We start from the raw sequence: 9,578 nt of genomic DNA on the forward strand, positions 1-9,578 counted from the left end.
GAACAGCTGCTGTCAACAGCCATTCTAAGCTGAATGTGCCTGCTCTCGTCAGATCGCAGCAGCAATGCAGCTTAAGGCTTGGCAAGTACCAGCATGGGAGACTGGCTGGGAATCCCAAGTTCTGTTGACCTTTTTGAACCTGAAAATTGTGTTAGTTTCTCTATGAGATAGTAAAAGAAGGTTCAAATTGAACAGCTGCTGTCAACGGCCATTCTAAGCTGAATGTGCCTGCTCTCGTCAGATCGCAGCAGCTTAAGGCTTGGCAAGTACCAGCATGGGAGACTGGCTGGGAATCCCAAGTTCCGTTGACCTTTTTGAACCTGAAAATTGTGTTAGTTTCTCTATGAGATAGTAAAAGAAGGTTCAAACTGAACAGCTGCTGTCAACGGCCATTCTAAGCTGAATGTGCCTGCTCTCGTCAGATCGCAGCAGCAATGCAGCTTAAGGCTTGGCAAGTACCAGCATGGGAGACTGGCTGGGAATCCCAAGTTCCGTTGACCTTTTTGAACCTGAAAATTGTTTTAGTTTCTCTATGAGATAGTAAAAGAAGGTTCAAACTGAACAGCTGCTGTCAACGGCCATTCTAAGCTGAATGTGCCTGCTCTCGTCAGATCGCAGCAGCAATGCAGCTTAAGGCTTGGCAAGTACCAGCATGGGAGACTGGCTGGGAATCCCAAGTTCCGTTGACCTTTTTGAACCTGAAAATTGTGTTAGTTTCTCTATGAGATAGTAAAAGAAGGTTCAAACTGAACAGCTGCTGTCAACGGCCATTCTAAGCTGAATGTGCCTGCTCTCGTCAGATCGCAGCATCAATGCAGCTTAAGGCTTGGCAAGTACCAGCATGGGAGACTGGCTGGGAATCCCAAGTTCCGTTGACCTTTTTGAACCTGAAAATTGTGTTAGTTTCTCTATGAGATAGTAAAAGAAGGTTCAAATTGAACAGCTGCTGTCAACAGCCATTCTAAGCTGAATGTGCCTGCTCTCGTCAGATCGCAGCAGCAATGCAGCTTAAGGCTTGGCAAGTACCAGCATGGGAGACTGGCTGGGAATCCCAAGTTCCGTTGACCTTTTTGAACCTGAAAATTGTGTTAGTTTCTCTATGAGATAGTAAAAGAAGGTTCAAATTGAACAGCTGCTGTCAACGGCCATTCTAAGCTGAATGTGCCTGCTCTCGTCAGATCGCAGCAGCAATGCAGCTTAAGGCTTGGCAAGTACCAGCATGGGAGACTGGCTGGGAATCCCAAGTTCCGTTGACCTTTTTGAACCTGAAAATTGTTAGTTTCTCTGTCAAAGATGGTAAAAGAAGGTTCAAATTGAACAGCTGCTGTCAACGGCCATTCTAAGCTGAATGTGCCTGCTCTCGTCAGATCGCAGCAGCAATGCAGCTTAAGGCTTGGCAAGTACCAGCATGGGAGACTGGCTGGGAATCCCAAGTTCCGTTGACCTTTTTGAACCTGAAAATTGTGTTAGTTTCTCTATGAGATAGTAAAAGAAGGTTCAAACTGAACAGCTGCTGTCAACGGCCATTCTAAGCTGAATGTGCCTGCTCTCGTCAGATCGCAGCAGCAATGCAGCTTAAGGCTTGGCAAGTACCAGCATGGGAGACTGGCTGGGAATCCCAAGTTCCGTTGACCTTTTTGAACCTGAAAATTGTGTTAGTTTCTCTATGAGATAGTAAAAGAAGGTTCAAACTGAACAGCTGCTGTCAACGGCCATTCTAAGCTGAATGTGCCTGCTCTCGTCAGATCGCAGCATCAATGCAGCTTAAGGCTTGGCAAGTACCAGCATGGGAGACTGGCTGGGAATCCCAAGTTCCGTTGACCTTTTTGAACCTGAAAATTGTGTTAGTTTCTCTATGAGATAGTAAAAGAAGGTTCAAATTGAACAGCTTCTGTCAACAGCCATTCTAAGCTGAATGTGCCTGCTCTCGTCAGATCGCAGCAGCAATGCAGCTAAAGGCTTGGCAAGTACCAGCATGGGAGACTGGCTGGGAATCCCAAGTTCTGTTGACCTTTTTGAACCTGAAAATTGTGTTAGTTTCTCTATGAGATAGTAAAAGAAGGTTCAAATTGAACAGCTGCTGTCAACGGCCATTCTAAGCTGAATGTGCCTGCTCTCGTCAGATCGCAGCAGCAATGCAGCTTAAGGCTTGGCAAGTACCAGCATGGGAGACTGGCTGGGAATCCCAAGTTCCGTTGACCTTTTTGAACCTGAAAATTGTGTTAGTTTCTCTATGAGATAGTAAAAGAAGGTTCAAACTGAACAGCTGCTGTCAACGGCCATTCTAAGCTGAATGTGCCTGCTCTCGTCAGATCGCAGCATCAATGCAGCTTAAGGCTTGGCAAGTACCAGCATGGGAGACTGGCTGGGAATCCCAAGTTCCGTTGACCTTTTTGAACCTGAAAATTGTGTTAGTTTCTCTATGAGATAGTAAAAGAAGGTTCAAATTGAACAGCTGCTGTCAACAGCCATTCTAAGCTGAATGTGCCTGCTCTCGTCAGATCGCAGCAGCAATGCAGCTTAAGGCTTGGCAAGTACCAGCATGGGAGACTGGCTGGGAATCCCAAGTTCTGTTGACCTTTTTGAACCTGAAAATTGTGTTAGTTTCTCTATGAGATAGTAAAAGAAGGTTCAAACTGAACAGCTGCTGTCAACGGCCATTCTAAGCTGAATGTGCCTGCTCTTATCAGATCGCAGCAGCTTAAGGCTTGGCAAGTACCAGCATGGGAGACTGGCTGGGAATCCCAAGTTCTGTTGACCTTTTTGAACCTGAAAATTGTGTTAGTTTCTCTATGAGATAGTAAAAGAAGGTTCAAATTGAACAGCTGCTGTCAACGGCCATTCTAAGCTGAATGTGCCTGCTCTCGTCAGATCGCAGCAGCTTAAGGCTTGGCAAGTACCAGCATGGGAGACTGGCTGGGAATCCCAAGTTCCGTTGACCTTTTTGAACCTGAAAATTGTGTTAGTTTCTCTATGAGATAGTAAAAGAAGGTTCAAACTGAACAGCTGCTGTCAACGGCCATTCTAAGCTGAATGTGCCTGCTCTCGTCAGATCGCAGCAGCAATGCAGCTTAAGGCTTGGCAAGTACCAGCATGGGAGACTGGCTGGGAATCCCAAGTTCCGTTGACCTTTTTGAACCTGAAAATTGTGTTAGTTTCTCTATGAGATAGTAAAAGAAGGTTCAAACTGAACCGCTGCTGTCAACGGCCATTCTAAGCTGAATGTGCCTGCTCTCGTCAGATCGCAGCATCAATGCAGCTTAAGGCTTGGCAAGTACCAGCATGGGAGACTGGCTGGGAATCCCAAGTTCTGTTGACCTTTTTGAACCTGAAAATTGTGTTAGTTTCTCTATGAGATAGTAAAAGAAGGTTCAAATTGAACAGCTGCTGTCAACAGCCATTCTAAGCTGAATGTGCCTGCTCTCGTCAGATCGCAGCAGCAATGCAGCTTAAGGCTTGGCAAGTACCAGCATGGGAGACTGGCTGGGAATCCCAAGTTCTGTTGACCTTTTTGAACCTGAAAATTGTGTTAGTTTCTCTATGAGATAGTAAAAGAAGGTTCAAATTGAACAGCTGCTGTCAACGGCCATTCTAAGCTGAATGTGCCTGCTCTCGTCAGATCGCAGCAGCTTAAGGCTTGGCAAGTACCAGCATGAGAGACTGGCTGGGAATCCCAAGTTCCGTTGACCTTTTTGAACCTGAAAATTGTGTTAGTTTCTCTATGAGATAGTAAAAGAAGGTTCAAATTGAACAGCTGCTGTCAACGGCCATTCTAAGCTGAATGTGCCTGCTCTCGTCAGATCGCAGCAGCAATGCAGCTTAAGGCTTGGCAAGTACCAGCATGGGAGACTGGCTGGGAATCCCAAGTTCCGTTGACCTTTTTGAACCTGAAAATTGTGTTAGTTTCTCTATGAGATAGTAAAAGAAGGTTCAAATTGAACAGCTGCTGTCAACGGCCATTCTAAGCTGAATGTGCCTGCTCTCGTCAGATCGCAGCAGCAATGCAGCTTAAGGCTTGGCAAGTACCAGCATGGGAGACTGGCTGGGAATCCCAAGTTCCGTTGACCTTTTTGAACCTGAAAATTGTTAGTTTCTCTGTCAAAGATGGTAAAAGAAGGTTCAAATTGAACAGCTGCTGTCAACGGCCATTCTAAGCTGAATGTGCCTGCTCTCGTCAGATCGCAGCAGCAATGCAGCTTAAGGCTTGGCAAGTACCAGCATGGGAGACTGGCTGGGAATCCCAAGTTCCGTTGACCTTTTTGAACCTGAAAATTGTGTTAGTTTCTCTATGAGATAGTAAAAGAAGGTTCAAACTGAACAGCTGCTGTCAACGGCCATTCTAAGCTGAATGTGCCTGCTCTCGTCAGATCGCAGCAGCAATGCAGCTTAAGGCTTGGCAAGTACCAGCATGGGAGTCTGGCTGGGAATCCTAAGTTCCGTTGACCTTTTTGAACCTGAAAATTGTGTTAGTTTCTCTATGAGATAGTTAAAGAAGGTTCAAATTGAACAGCTGCTGTCAACGGCCATTCTAAGCTGAATGTGCCTGCTCTCGTCAGATCGCAGCAGCAATGCAGCTTAAGGCTCGGCAAGTACCAGCATGGGAGACTGGCTGGGAATCCCAAGTTCTGTTGACCTTTTTGAACCTGAAAATTGTGTTAGTTTTTCTATGAGATAGTAAAAGAAAGTTCAAATTGAACAGCTGCTGTCAACGGCCATTCTAAGCTGAATGTGCCTGCTCTCGTCAGATCGCAGCAGCAATGCAGCTTAAGGCTTTGCAAGTACCAGCATGGGAGACTGGCTGGGAATCCCAAGTTCTGTTGACCTTTTTGAACCTGAAAATTGTGTTAGTTTCTCTATGAGATAGTAAAAGAAGGTTCAAATTGAACAGCTGCTGTCAACGGCCATTCTAAGCTGAATGTGCCTGCTCTCGTCAGATCGCAGCAGCAATGCAGCTTAAGGCTTGGCAAGTACCAGCATGGGAGACGGGCTGGGAATCCCAAGTTCCGTTGACCTTTTTGAACCTGAAAATTGTGTTAGTTTCTCTATGAGATAGTAAAAGAAGGTTCAAACTGAACAGCTGCTGTCAACGGCCATTCTAAGCTGAATGTGCCTGCTCTCGTCAGATCGCAGCAGCAATGCAGCTTAAGGCTTGGCAAGTACCAGCATGGGAGACTGGCTGGGAATCCCAAGTTCCGTTGACCTTTTTGAACCTGAAAATTGTGTTAGTTTCTCTATGAGATAGTAAAAGAAGGTTCAAACTGAACAGCTGCTGTCAACGGCCATTCTAAGCTGAATGTGCCTGCTCTCGTCAGATCGCAGCATCAATGCAGCTTAAGGCTTGGCAAGTACCAGCATGGGAGACTGGCTGGGAATCCCAAGTTCCGTTGACCTTTTTGAACCTGAAAATTGTGTTAGTTTCTCTATGAGATAGTAAAAGAAGGTTCAAATTGAACAGCTTCTGTCAACAGCCATTCTAAGCTGAATGTGCCTGCTCTCGTCAGATCGCAGCAGCAATGCAGCTAAAGGCTTGGCAAGTACCAGCATGGGAGACTGGCTGGGAATCCCAAGTTCTGTTGACCTTTTTGAACCTGAAAATTGTGTTAGTTTCTCTATGAGATAGTAAAAGAAGGTTCAAATTGAACAGCTGCTGTCAACGGCCATTCTAAGCTGAATGTGCCTGCTCTCGTCAGATCGCAGCAGCAATGCAGCTTAAGGCTTGGCAAGTACCAGCATGGGAGACTGGCTGGGAATCCCAAGTTCCGTTGACCTTTTTGAACCTGAAAATTGTGTTAGTTTCTCTATGAGATAGTAAAAGAAGGTTCAAACTGAACAGCTGCTGTCAACGGCCATTCTAAGCTGAATGTGCCTGCTCTCGTCAGATCGCAGCATCAATGCAGCTTAAGGCTTGGCAAGTACCAGCATGGGAGACTGGCTGGGAATCCCAAGTTCCGTTGACCTTTTTGAACCTGAAAATTGTGTTAGTTTCTCTATGAGATAGTAAAAGAAGGTTCAAATTGAACAGCTGCTGTCAACAGCCATTCTAAGCTGAATGTGCCTGCTCTCGTCAGATCGCAGCAGCAATGCAGCTTAAGGCTTGGCAAGTACCAGCATGGGAGACTGGCTGGGAATCCCAAGTTCTGTTGACCTTTTTGAACCTGAAAATTGTGTTAGTTTCTCTATGAGATAGTAAAAGGAGGTTCAAATTGAACAGCTGCTGTCAACGGCCATTCTAAGCTGAATGTGCCTGCTCTTATCAGATCGCAGCAGCTTAAGGCTTGGCAAGTACCAGCATGGGAGACTGGCTGGGAATCCCAAGTTCTGTTGACCTTTTTGAACCTGAAAATTGTGTTAGTTTCTCTATGAGATAGTAAAAGAAGGTTCAAACTGAACAGCTGCTGTCAACGGCCATTCTAAGCTGAATGTGCGTGCTCTTGTTAGATCGCAGCAGCGATGCAGCTTAAGGCTTGGCAAGTACCAGCATGGGAGACTGGCTGGGAATCCCAAGTTCCGTTGACCTTTTTGAACCTGAAAATTGTGTTAGTTTCTCTATGAGATAGTAAAAGAAGGTTCAAATTGAACAGCTGCTGTCAACGGCCATTCTAAGCTGAATGTGCGTGCTCTTGTTAGATCGCAGCAGCGATGCAGCTAAAGGCTTGGCAAGTACCAGCATGGGAGACTGGCTGGGAATCCCAAGTTCTGGTGACCTTTTTGATCCTGAAAATTGTGTTAGTTTCTCTATAAGATAGTAGAAGAAGGTTCAAATTGAACAACTGCTGTCAACGGCCATTCTAAGCTGAATGTGCCTGCTCTCGTCAGATCGCAGCAGCAATGCAGCTTAAGGCTTGGCAAGTACCAGCATGGGAGACTGGCTGGGAATCCCAAGTTCCGTTGACCTTTTTGAACCTGAAAATTGTTAGTTTCTCTGTCAAAGATGGTAAAAGAAGGTTCAAATTGAACAGCTGCTGTCAACGGCCATTCTAAGCTGAATGTGCCTGCTCTCGTCAGATCGCAGCAGCAATGCAGCTTAAGGCTTGGCAAGTACCAGCATGGGAGACTGGCTGGGAATCCCAAGTTCCGTTGACCTTTTTGAACCTGAAAATTGTTTTAGTTTCTCTATGAGATAGTAAAAGAAGGTTCAAACTGAACAGCTGCTGTCAACGGCCATTCTAAGCTGAATGTGCCTGCTCTCGTCAGATCGCAGCAGCAATGCAGCTTAAGGCTTGGCAAGTACCAGCATGGGAGACTGGCTGGGAATCCCAAGTTCCGTTGACCTTTTTGAACCTGAAAATTGTGTTAGTTTCTCTATGAGATAGTAAAAGAAGGTTCAAACTGAACAGCTGCTGTCAACGGCCATTCTAAGCTGAATGTGCCTGCTCTCGTCAGATCGCAGCATCAATGCAGCTTAAGGCTTGGCAAGTACCAGCATGGGAGACTGGCTGGGAATCCCAAGTTCCGTTGACCTTTTTGAACCTGAAAATTGTGTTAGTTTCTCTATGAGATAGTAAAAGAAGGTTCAAATTGAACAGCTGCTGTCAACAGCCATTCTAAGCTGAATGTGCCTGCTCTCGTCAGATCGCAGCAGCAATGCAGCTTAAGGCTTGGCAAGTACCAGCATGGGAGACTGGCTGGGAATCCCAAGTTCTGTTGACCTTTTTGAACCTGAAAATTGTGTTAGTTTCTCTATGAGATAGTAAAAGAAGGTTCAAATTGAACAGCTGCTGTCAACGGCCATTCTAAGCTGAATGTGCCTGCTCTTATCAGATCGCAGCAGCTTAAGGCTTGGCAAGTACCAGCATGGGAGACTGGCTGGGAATCCCAAGTTCTGTTGACCTTTTTGAACCTGAAAATTGTGTTAGTTTCTCTATGAGATAGTAAAAGAAGGTTCAAATTGAACAGCTGCTGTCAACGGCCATTCTAAGCTGAATGTGCCTGCTCTCGTCAGATCGCAGCAGCTTAAGGCTTGGCAAGTACCAGCATGGGAGACTGGCTGGGAATCCCAAGTTCCGTTGACCTTTTTGAACCTGAAAATTGTGTTAGTTTCTCTATGAGATAGTAAAAGAAGGTTCAAACTGAACAGCTGCTGTCAACGGCCATTCTAAGCTGAATGTGCCTGCTCTCGTCAGATCGCAGCAGCAATGCAGCTTAAGGCTTGGCAAGTACCAGCATGGGAGACTGGCTGGGAATCCTAAGTTCCGTTGACCTTTTTGAACCTGAAAATTGTGTTAGTTTCTCTATGAGATAGTAAAAGAAGGTTCAAACTGAACAGCTGCTGTCAACGGCCATTCTAAGCTGAATGTGCCTGCTCTCGTCAGATCGCAGCATCAATGCAGCTTAAGGCTTGGCAAGTACCAGCATGGGAGACTGGCTGGGAATCCCAAGTTCCGTTGACCTTTTTGAACCTGAAAATTGTGTTAGTTTCTCTATGAGATAGTAAAAGAAGGTTCAAATTGAACAGCTGCTGTCAACAGCCATTCTAAGCTGAATGTGCCTGCTCTCGTCAGATCGCAGCAGCAATGCAGCTTAAGGCTTGGCAAGTACCAGCATGGGAGACTGGCTGGGAATCCCAAGTTCTGTTGACCTTTTTGAACCTGAAAATTGTGTTAGTTTCTCTATGAGATAGTAAAAGAAGGTTCAAATTGAACAGCTGCTGTCAACGGCCATTCTAAGCTGAATGTGCCTGCTCTCGTCAGATCGCAGCAGCTTAAGGCTTGGCAAGTACCAGCATGGGAGACTGGCTGGGAATCCCAAGTTCCGTTGACCTTTTTGAACCTGAAAATTGTGTTAGTTTCTCTATGAGATAGTAAAAGAAGGTTCAAACTGAACAGCTGCTGTCAACGGCCATTCTAAGCTGAATGTGCCTGCTCTCGTCAGATCGCAGCAGCAATGCAGCTTAAGGCTTGGCAAGTACCAGCATGGGAGACTGGCTGGGAATCCTAAGTTCCGTTGACCTTTTTGAACCTGAAAATTGTGTTAGTTTCTCTATGAGATAGTAAAAGAAGGTTCAAACTGAACAGCTGCTGTCAACGGCCATTCTAAGCTGAATGTGCCTGCTCTCGTCAGATCGCAGCATCAATGCAGCTTAAGGCTTGGCAAGTACCAGCATGGGAGACTGGCTGGGAATCCCAAGTTCCGTTGACCTTTTTGAACCTGAAAATTGTGTTAGTTTCTCTATGAGATAGTAAAAGAAGGTTCAAATTGAACAGCTGCTGTCAACAGCCATTCTAAGCTGAATGTGCCTGCTCTCGTCAGATCGCAGCAGCAATGCAGCTTAAGGCTTGGCAAGTACCAGCATGGGAGACTGGCTGGGAATCCCAAGTTCTGTTGACCTTTTTGAACCTGAAAATTGTGTTAGTTTCTCTATGAGATAGTAAAAGAAGGTTCAAATTGAACAGCTGCTGTCAACGGCCATTCTAAGCTGAATGTGCCTGCTCTCGTCAGATCGCAGCAGCTTAAGGCTTGGCAAGTACCAGCATGGGAGACTGGCTGGGAATCCCAAGTTCCGTTGACCTTTTTGAACCTGAAAATTGTGTTAGTTTCTCTATGAGATAGTAAAAGAAGGTTCAAACTGAACAGCTGCT

The 9,578-nt window shown here is 45.7% G+C and overlaps 41 pseudogenes; all 41 read left to right on the top strand.

The window, feature by feature from the left end:
* The first annotated feature begins 11 nt into the window (after window positions 1–11).
* On the top strand, window positions 12–130 carry LOC140081784 (5S ribosomal RNA; annotated as a pseudogene).
* Window positions 131–381: 251 nt separating this feature from the next.
* On the top strand, window positions 382–500 carry LOC140095607 (5S ribosomal RNA; annotated as a pseudogene).
* Window positions 501–570: 70 nt separating this feature from the next.
* On the top strand, window positions 571–689 carry LOC140095619 (5S ribosomal RNA; annotated as a pseudogene).
* Window positions 690–759: 70 nt separating this feature from the next.
* On the top strand, window positions 760–878 carry LOC140084119 (5S ribosomal RNA; annotated as a pseudogene).
* Window positions 879–948: 70 nt separating this feature from the next.
* On the top strand, window positions 949–1,067 carry LOC140090058 (5S ribosomal RNA; annotated as a pseudogene).
* A 70-nt stretch (window positions 1,068–1,137) lies between these two features.
* Window positions 1,138–1,256, top strand: LOC140095631 (5S ribosomal RNA; annotated as a pseudogene).
* A 70-nt stretch (window positions 1,257–1,326) lies between these two features.
* LOC140095643 (5S ribosomal RNA) lies at window positions 1,327–1,445 on the top strand (annotated as a pseudogene).
* A 70-nt stretch (window positions 1,446–1,515) lies between these two features.
* LOC140095655 (5S ribosomal RNA) lies at window positions 1,516–1,634 on the top strand (annotated as a pseudogene).
* Window positions 1,635–1,704: 70 nt separating this feature from the next.
* Window positions 1,705–1,823, top strand: LOC140084122 (5S ribosomal RNA; annotated as a pseudogene).
* A 70-nt stretch (window positions 1,824–1,893) lies between these two features.
* LOC140085024 (5S ribosomal RNA) lies at window positions 1,894–2,012 on the top strand (annotated as a pseudogene).
* A 70-nt stretch (window positions 2,013–2,082) lies between these two features.
* LOC140095669 (5S ribosomal RNA) lies at window positions 2,083–2,201 on the top strand (annotated as a pseudogene).
* Window positions 2,202–2,271: 70 nt separating this feature from the next.
* Window positions 2,272–2,390, top strand: LOC140084123 (5S ribosomal RNA; annotated as a pseudogene).
* A 70-nt stretch (window positions 2,391–2,460) lies between these two features.
* LOC140081785 (5S ribosomal RNA) lies at window positions 2,461–2,579 on the top strand (annotated as a pseudogene).
* Window positions 2,580–3,011: 432 nt separating this feature from the next.
* Window positions 3,012–3,130, top strand: LOC140095681 (5S ribosomal RNA; annotated as a pseudogene).
* A 70-nt stretch (window positions 3,131–3,200) lies between these two features.
* LOC140085645 (5S ribosomal RNA) lies at window positions 3,201–3,319 on the top strand (annotated as a pseudogene).
* A 70-nt stretch (window positions 3,320–3,389) lies between these two features.
* LOC140081786 (5S ribosomal RNA) lies at window positions 3,390–3,508 on the top strand (annotated as a pseudogene).
* A 251-nt stretch (window positions 3,509–3,759) lies between these two features.
* On the top strand, window positions 3,760–3,878 carry LOC140095693 (5S ribosomal RNA; annotated as a pseudogene).
* A 70-nt stretch (window positions 3,879–3,948) lies between these two features.
* Window positions 3,949–4,067, top strand: LOC140095705 (5S ribosomal RNA; annotated as a pseudogene).
* A 70-nt stretch (window positions 4,068–4,137) lies between these two features.
* On the top strand, window positions 4,138–4,256 carry LOC140095717 (5S ribosomal RNA; annotated as a pseudogene).
* Window positions 4,257–4,326: 70 nt separating this feature from the next.
* LOC140091829 (5S ribosomal RNA) lies at window positions 4,327–4,445 on the top strand (annotated as a pseudogene).
* Window positions 4,446–4,515: 70 nt separating this feature from the next.
* On the top strand, window positions 4,516–4,634 carry LOC140082204 (5S ribosomal RNA; annotated as a pseudogene).
* A 70-nt stretch (window positions 4,635–4,704) lies between these two features.
* Window positions 4,705–4,823, top strand: LOC140094293 (5S ribosomal RNA; annotated as a pseudogene).
* Window positions 4,824–4,893: 70 nt separating this feature from the next.
* LOC140084992 (5S ribosomal RNA) lies at window positions 4,894–5,012 on the top strand (annotated as a pseudogene).
* A 70-nt stretch (window positions 5,013–5,082) lies between these two features.
* LOC140095729 (5S ribosomal RNA) lies at window positions 5,083–5,201 on the top strand (annotated as a pseudogene).
* A 70-nt stretch (window positions 5,202–5,271) lies between these two features.
* LOC140084124 (5S ribosomal RNA) lies at window positions 5,272–5,390 on the top strand (annotated as a pseudogene).
* A 70-nt stretch (window positions 5,391–5,460) lies between these two features.
* On the top strand, window positions 5,461–5,579 carry LOC140085026 (5S ribosomal RNA; annotated as a pseudogene).
* Window positions 5,580–5,649: 70 nt separating this feature from the next.
* LOC140095741 (5S ribosomal RNA) lies at window positions 5,650–5,768 on the top strand (annotated as a pseudogene).
* A 70-nt stretch (window positions 5,769–5,838) lies between these two features.
* On the top strand, window positions 5,839–5,957 carry LOC140084125 (5S ribosomal RNA; annotated as a pseudogene).
* A 70-nt stretch (window positions 5,958–6,027) lies between these two features.
* LOC140081787 (5S ribosomal RNA) lies at window positions 6,028–6,146 on the top strand (annotated as a pseudogene).
* Window positions 6,147–6,397: 251 nt separating this feature from the next.
* Window positions 6,398–6,516, top strand: LOC140097657 (5S ribosomal RNA; annotated as a pseudogene).
* Window positions 6,517–6,775: 259 nt separating this feature from the next.
* On the top strand, window positions 6,776–6,894 carry LOC140095753 (5S ribosomal RNA; annotated as a pseudogene).
* Window positions 6,895–6,964: 70 nt separating this feature from the next.
* Window positions 6,965–7,083, top strand: LOC140095765 (5S ribosomal RNA; annotated as a pseudogene).
* A 70-nt stretch (window positions 7,084–7,153) lies between these two features.
* LOC140095778 (5S ribosomal RNA) lies at window positions 7,154–7,272 on the top strand (annotated as a pseudogene).
* A 70-nt stretch (window positions 7,273–7,342) lies between these two features.
* Window positions 7,343–7,461, top strand: LOC140084126 (5S ribosomal RNA; annotated as a pseudogene).
* A 70-nt stretch (window positions 7,462–7,531) lies between these two features.
* On the top strand, window positions 7,532–7,650 carry LOC140081788 (5S ribosomal RNA; annotated as a pseudogene).
* Window positions 7,651–8,082: 432 nt separating this feature from the next.
* On the top strand, window positions 8,083–8,201 carry LOC140085122 (5S ribosomal RNA; annotated as a pseudogene).
* Window positions 8,202–8,271: 70 nt separating this feature from the next.
* LOC140084127 (5S ribosomal RNA) lies at window positions 8,272–8,390 on the top strand (annotated as a pseudogene).
* Window positions 8,391–8,460: 70 nt separating this feature from the next.
* On the top strand, window positions 8,461–8,579 carry LOC140081789 (5S ribosomal RNA; annotated as a pseudogene).
* A 251-nt stretch (window positions 8,580–8,830) lies between these two features.
* Window positions 8,831–8,949, top strand: LOC140085123 (5S ribosomal RNA; annotated as a pseudogene).
* Window positions 8,950–9,019: 70 nt separating this feature from the next.
* LOC140084128 (5S ribosomal RNA) lies at window positions 9,020–9,138 on the top strand (annotated as a pseudogene).
* Window positions 9,139–9,208: 70 nt separating this feature from the next.
* On the top strand, window positions 9,209–9,327 carry LOC140081790 (5S ribosomal RNA; annotated as a pseudogene).
* The last annotated feature ends 251 nt before the right edge of the window (window positions 9,328–9,578 follow it).

This window comes from Engystomops pustulosus, chromosome 9 (genome assembly GCF_040894005.1).
Source record: "Engystomops pustulosus chromosome 9, aEngPut4.maternal, whole genome shotgun sequence".
Taxonomy (NCBI): Eukaryota; Metazoa; Chordata; class Amphibia; order Anura; family Leptodactylidae; genus Engystomops; species Engystomops pustulosus.